Here is a 6,906-nt window from a genome sequence, read left to right as displayed (position 1 = left end):
ACAATGGAGGAGGAGGAGGAGAGACAATCAACGTCAGGTGGAGCAAGGACAGCGGAACCAACAGGATGCCTTTTGGCTAAGATCAAAGTGTAGTATCTGTTCTTATCAGCTTAACGGGGAGTACATACTCAGTGTCCTTTTTACATAGAAGAAAGAACACAGATTTGGACTTTCTAAGAGGTGAAAGAATGAGAGTTGACTATACTATATTTTAGGAGGCGGGCAGGGAACCCGGTATTTCTCCATTGCTGTGGTTATTACTAAGACCATGCAGTGAGAGGAAACATACCGGGGGTACCCCAAAACCTGGTCCCGGAACCGGAAAGGTAACCCGGGACCCCACGTGGGTGCTTCATTGTACCATGCTTTGGGATTTTGTATTTGCAGGCATCCTCGCAGAGCGTCCTTAGCGGAGCTGGCATAATCGACGAAGAGTGTCTCTAATTTCAAAGCATCAAGTATCTGCGGCATCCCAACGTGTCGCTGGAAGGGTTCCTTGAGCTTCCAGTATTCACCACAAGTTCCTCCGCTGAACTTCGGCGTCGGCCTTTGGGAGAACCTCATATTTTCTAACAGTTCTCTCACCCAGCCCTCGGACCTCGGCAGGTCGTCCTTTTGGTCCTTCATCAACGTTAGTGGTTTCGGTGAGCGAGCTTGATGCTCGGAAGTACTACTGCGCTCCCCCTGGTGAAATGTTCCCGGCTCCGCGGTTAAGGTGAGCACCGGGAGTCCTCTTGGAGTATATAGCGTTTCTTCGTCAGTTTTGGTTTGAGGAAGGTCGTGTCTCTGGTAGTGATAACACCTTTCCGCGATCTTCTGTTGTTGTTGAGCAAACGGCTCACTTCTCTCCATATCATTATCATCATCTGCGCAGTGTTTCCATTTTCGTGTTATGATCATGTAAATAGAAGTTTTGGTGCTATTTCATAAAATCCATCTGGAGCTAAGCGTGTGCTCCACCATTACCGAAATGAATTGTAAACCTGTCTGGGGATTTTACTGAAAGAATATCATTATTTTAACGTAATATAAAACAGTACAGTATATTTCAATCCAAAGTTTCTCAAGTTCAATCTTTTACTTAAAATACTGTACTTGCAAGTGGTTTATGGGAATAAGATTAGTAATTTGCCTAAAATAAACACCTTGCATGTATATTGTGACGGTTCAGTTGTGTCAAGTGGCAGGGCAGGGTGTGGGATCCTTATAAACCAGTACACAGAACAAGGTACTGATGACACGAAAATTGGACAACGGCCGAGCAATTTTAGATCATCAACACAAGCCGAGTTATATGCATTGTTAGTAGGATTAGAAAATGTTGTAAAGAGGAATAAAGATATATATTTTTTTGTTGATAGTAGGGCAGCTTTAGATTCTTTGAGCAGCGGGAGTTCAGTCTTTGAACACATTATTGGTTTATGTAGAAAAATTGTAAATACAATAAGGAAAAAAGGCCATAGTTTTCGATTTGTATGGGCCCCTTCACATGTGGGGATTGGTCTTAATGAAGCAGTAGATATAATAGCAAAAAGAGTCACGGAAAAGGCCGAGATTGACATAATATGTATTAAAACTTTGAAAAAATTATGAGCAAATTGCGGAAAATACAATCAATAGAAGATAATTTAAAAAGGAATGAAATATATGAGAAAAGTGAAACAATGAAACATTACTATCATGTTCTCATGAACACAAATTTTACAAATAGGAAAGATAGGAGCAGGTGGAAAGATTCGGTGTGTATGAGGTTAAGATTAGGGTATAAATATTACTAGGAACTTGGAGCCGAGAGAAGTGAACGGGATATGGAATGTAGAGTTTGTAGAACATCCAGGTCCCATACCCTGCCACATGGGATGCCCATTTCTTAATGTATATAGAAATGCCCAGATAAATAATGTCTCCAAGCAAATAGAATGGATGCTTAAAAATAGGAAAGTAGATGAAATATTCAAGAAATATTAGGTTACACCCGTTAGATTTTCAGAGATACGTGGCGTGAGAGTCCCCTTCAGGATAATTAATTAATTTCTTAATTAACACCCTTACAACAATTTCACCATGAACATCAGATTCTGTGATGTTCATATATGAAAAGGGGGTGACTTCAGCCACAGTTAACAATTACTGGCATCTCTAGGGATGACGTCAATGATACCTCATTCTTAAAGTAGATTCTACCCTGACTTATATTGACAATTTCACTAACAGTAAATACAATAGAAGCTTTCAACATCAGTCACAAAGGATCTTGAACGCTTCATCTATAATCAGACATCTCTAAGTTGACGCAAAGTAAGGGTGTTCTCTCACCAATTCAAATTTCATGAACACCCTGTGCGGTATTTTGGAATACCTGAGTCTCTCCGGAGGACTCCGTTCTCCCGAAGTGGTTAGAGAACAAATATTTCAAGTAGGGAACTCAAAAGGTTTACAGATTTCAATTCAATTTCAATATTTTTTATTTCTTGATAGAGGAAGCGGGATCCTAGTGCTGTCCCTAGGTACCCTTGGTTTGTTTGAAGTCTAGAGCAATTTTTAATAAGTGCATGAAATTAATTTTATGACAGATCTGTATTCTCACAACCTGATTTAGATCTGTAATAGTCGGGATAATTGTTCCATCCAGGACGTTGTATATGTGAATAGATTTTTTTTTTTTATTACATTAGATCACATAAACTTGATTACGACATTGTATGATTACTTTCATCTAATTTGAATTAGTTTTGTGAGCCCATGTGAATGGGCTAAGAAAAAATTAATTAAGACTCATTGAGTTGTTCCCCCCCACGGAAATCTTTAGTAAAAGGCGAAAGATTTATGCGTTTTGAAGGGAAACCAGAGCTATGGTCGCAAAGTTGTTCAAGACCCCAACAAACATTAACTTAGAACATACTTGGAGTCGTAGTTCCAGTCAAGAAAGACATTAAAGGTTTTATTGTCCAGTGTCTAGAAGAGTTTTAAAATAAGATTTACAAGTCCTTCGTAACATTTAAGACTACCGTGATTGGCAGTCAAAAGTGGTATTACTTAATGTGGATTTTCTTTAAGAGGATTTAATTTACATAATTCCTTTAAATCTGAACAAATACAGCAAATCAACGAGAATGTTATTGTTACAATGTTATGACTGCGCTTCAACTAAGGTCTTTAAGGGCAAAACTTAGTTCATAAATGTTCTGTTTTATAATATGGCCCTCATTGTGCAACCGTTTAGTCATAATTAATAGTAATCTAATATAATGAAAATAAACCTGGATCTTGATTATAGAAATGCTTTTATTCTTATGTAATATAAGTTATTTCAATGGTGATAACCACCGGTCTCTCATGTCTACCTACCACTATTACGCCTGTATGAAACTGGTAACTTCAGGTCCGCAGGAGTAGCAGTCCAATAAATCTTAAAAAAAAAAAACAAAAAAAAACATTCAATAATTATTATAGCGCTTGAAATACTATCTACTGTTATATCAAAACATGAACGAGAAGTAAAGTCAAAAGCTAGCGAGCTACAACTTAAATTATTAGTATAAAAGATCAATAAAGAATTATAAAATACAGCATGTCTAGTTGAGCCCGGATACTTTTACTCTCCTAATTTCCTTCAAACTTTCCCCTCATTTACGTCCACCTAACCCCCCCCCCCGCCCCAATACTTCCAAAGTACTTCCAACAAAAACCCAGCAACAAATATTAGCCCTTCATCCTTATCTACAGGCTTCAAGTCAAGTTTGATAACGTAAAAAAAAACAAAAAAACATAGGAAAAAAATGCTTCTGTAACAGTGCCATGTAAATTGTCATGTTTTAGAGAAAATCTATGAGAATCTAGTTTAGACAATATTCCTGCCAAAAAGCCATTATAGAGGCATATTACACCAAAAAGAGCCTGCCTATGTGCCTACATCTTAGCCAATCACCGTGACCTCTAAGTGTGACGCGAAAGGCGCAGCTGAGCTGTTTTTTTTGTTTTTTTTATTGGACACCCCCTTACATCCTTGTTTAAGGTGAAGCGCAGAAGCGTTTACAGCGCCCAACAGGGAAGCATGCTAAGTTCATGGTTGATGATGATGATGGGATGGAGAGAAGAGAGCCATTGGCTCAAGAAGGTGGAAGACGGTGTAGGAGGAATATGTCTCATGAGTTAAGGGCGTAGAAGCCTGAAGAGTCAAGGGCGTAGAAGCCTGAAGAGTCAGTGGTTTATGTCAAAGCAAGTTATTGGAAGCTCAAACAACTTTCCCTGAATACGAATTCGCAACTTTCGATTTATAGCAGGTACCTACTTTGCTGCCAGGTGAACAAGGACCAAGGGAAGCTGGCAAGTGTGTCGGAACAAATTTCCACCGACCCGGGAATCGAACCCGTGACAACTGGCTTGCGAGGCAAGAGCGGTACAGCTCTACCCACAGGCGCCCCAGCTGAGCTGATTTGCTGAAAATTAGCGTCTCCTACCAACTACAATTGGGTTGTACAGTAATAAGGTTGAACAAGAGGACAGAACATGATTATGTCTCGTTGGCAATTATGTTTATTGCAATGGTAATTACTTATCTATTTTCATGATAATTTCCGATAAAACGGTTTTGATGGTACAATAAAAGCAGGTACTGTAAATATAGTAGGTGTTACAAGAAATATTAATACTTAGACAATAGATTTTTTTTAAGAGATGATTTAAAGGAAGGGAGCGTAGGCTTTGCTCGGATGTGTGGGGGTAAGTTGTTCCACACCTTCACACCGTGATATTTTATGGAGGAGTAGCTCTGGGTGCCTTAAGTTGTATCTCTGATTATACTGGAACTGGAAATAATTATTGTCAAGCAAGTGATTGATAGATTCAGATTTGCCCCCGAGGGGGATAGTTTATTGGGCACCCCCTTACATCCTGTGCAAGGTGAAGCGCAGAAGCATTTACAGCGCCCATCTGGGAAGTATGCAAAGTTCATACTTGCCTTTATGACTCGTGCATTAAGGGGGTAAAAGCCTGAAGGGTCATAGGTTTTGTCAAGTTACATAAAGTGAGAGAATGATGAGTGCGTGGGGGGAAAGTTCCCAGTACATTTCATCTGTTTATGGCAAAGCGTGGCAGGTCCCTAATAATGTCAAGTGCCAGGCCTGTCACTAGGAGGAGGGATATCTGGTCAGGGAGGGAAGAGGTGTTGGTAACAGCTAGGGACCTGTAGGAGGTGGTCATAGGGCAAGTGAGGATGTAGTGAGAGAGGGTGTGAGAGTCGGGTTGGCCACAAAGTTTACAAACAGTGCGGCCAGGCTCAGGGTTGCCAATGTACTCCCATAGGTACCTGTACCCTAGGTGCAGTCTCATGTACATAATCTGTTGAGATCGAGTCAGGGATTGATACTCTTTGTAGTGGCGGTTGTCGTCACCGGTTACAGCGTCATAGTGGCATAGTGTGACGCTACCCCGTTGCTTCAGGTGTGTCCAATTTTCATCGAATGCCTCTCGTTGTGTGGCGTGTATGCGAGATTTGAGATGACTCAAGGAGAGGGCGAGAGCGGCTTCAATATCTTCTTCTTGTGTAGCTTCTTTGGCAAGCCGACCTACAGTGTCACAGGCAGTTATTCCTATAAGTGACGGGATCTAAATAAACTTGACACGGATGTCATCAGTTTGTTCTAGCCCGGCGACGGCGGCTAGGGTGTGTTGGGCGGCAGGGGAGGAGGGGGAGGCTAATTTGAGCCTCTCTAGCGCCGAAGTGCTGTCACTGATTATAAGGAGGTTCCAGCGTTCAGTGCGAGCATACAGTAGGTCGCCACCTCATGAATGCCCGCGAGGATGGCTATGCTTTCAGCATCAGTGGAGGAGGCCCAGTCGTGGACCCTGATTTTCCTGCATGCCTGGCGCTCAGGAATCCACACAGCTGCCCCAGCGCTGCCCAGCGTGGTAACAGACACATCACAGTAGACGAGGATAGGAGGGTGGGAGGTATTAAGAGAGGAGGCGACATCATTAATCTGCTCAAGGCAGTTAAGTTTGAGCATATACCGCAGTTGGGTGGATTTACGACCAGGGAAGGTGTGGACGACAACATCAACACTCGGGGAAGTCCACGGCGGTAGAGGCGAATGAAAAGTGATTGATAGATTTGTAAACAAAGGGGCACAGCAGTAGGTGTTAACATCTTCGAATTTAAAAATTTTCAATATAGCTAATTTTTTATTTGTGTGATCTGTTTTTTTTTCAAGTAGGTCATTGTCCGTACAACTCTCTTTTGTGCAGTAACCAGAGATTATGTTTTTGAAGAGCTAGAGGCCCCCCCCCCCATACTGTGTGACAGTGTATCAGGTGTTGGTAAACAAGATCATGATAGATTTCTTTCATTGCTGTGACAGTGAGTGACTGTCGAGTGTGATACAGACTATTAAAAAAAACCCAACTTCTTTCAATATTATGAGTTACTAGGCATCAATTAGAGAGTTTGAAAATCTTTCATTCACACGTAATTGTCAAAATATAAATCATATAAAAGTAGCGTAGAAAAAAATTTCTTTGCTGACCTTAAGCATAAATCAAGTACTATTTATTAAGAGAGACCTTGTTAAGCTGTAAAAATACGCCGTTGTACCTTATATTTCTTATGTAATCCCTTATGAATTGTGTAAGGGGGATAGCGCGAACGCAGTCCCCCGCTAACAAAAATTGCGCACTCGAGTTAACCACATTTGGGTTAATCGCAAGGGTCAGCATCACCGGAGTGCAATGGTGAGCCTCGCCCTGGGAAAACCGCCTTCGTGATCACGGTATCTCCTGTGCCAGGTAAGTATGAAGAGAACGATCATCCTTAACACTAACCTAATTTGACTGACCACCATTATACTAAACTATCTCTTTTATGCTAATAACTTAAATTTATAAACCAGTTAAATGATTACTCTTTAC

At 41.0% G+C, this 6,906-nt stretch overlaps 2 non-coding genes across 2 annotated transcripts; both read right to left on the bottom strand.

The window, feature by feature from the left end:
- Positions 1 to 2,737: 2,737 nt before the first annotated feature.
- LOC121866904 lies at positions 2,738 to 2,853 on the bottom strand. Its single transcript, XR_006089048.1, has one exon. It is a non-coding gene; the product is annotated as a U5 spliceosomal RNA (small nuclear RNA).
- Positions 2,854 to 6,628: 3,775 nt separating this feature from the next.
- LOC121866902 lies at positions 6,629 to 6,791 on the bottom strand. The gene has a single exon (XR_006089046.1). It is a non-coding gene; the product is annotated as a U1 spliceosomal RNA (small nuclear RNA).
- Positions 6,792 to 6,906: the final 115 nt, after the last annotated feature.

Source organism: Homarus americanus, unplaced genomic scaffold, assembly GCF_018991925.1.
Source record: "Homarus americanus isolate GMGI-L3 unplaced genomic scaffold, GMGI_Hamer_2.0 scaffold29767, whole genome shotgun sequence".
Classification (NCBI taxonomy): Eukaryota; Metazoa; Arthropoda; class Malacostraca; order Decapoda; family Nephropidae; genus Homarus; species Homarus americanus.
The sequence above is the reverse complement of the archived record's forward strand: the minus strand, read 5'-3'. Positions and strand labels throughout refer to the sequence as shown.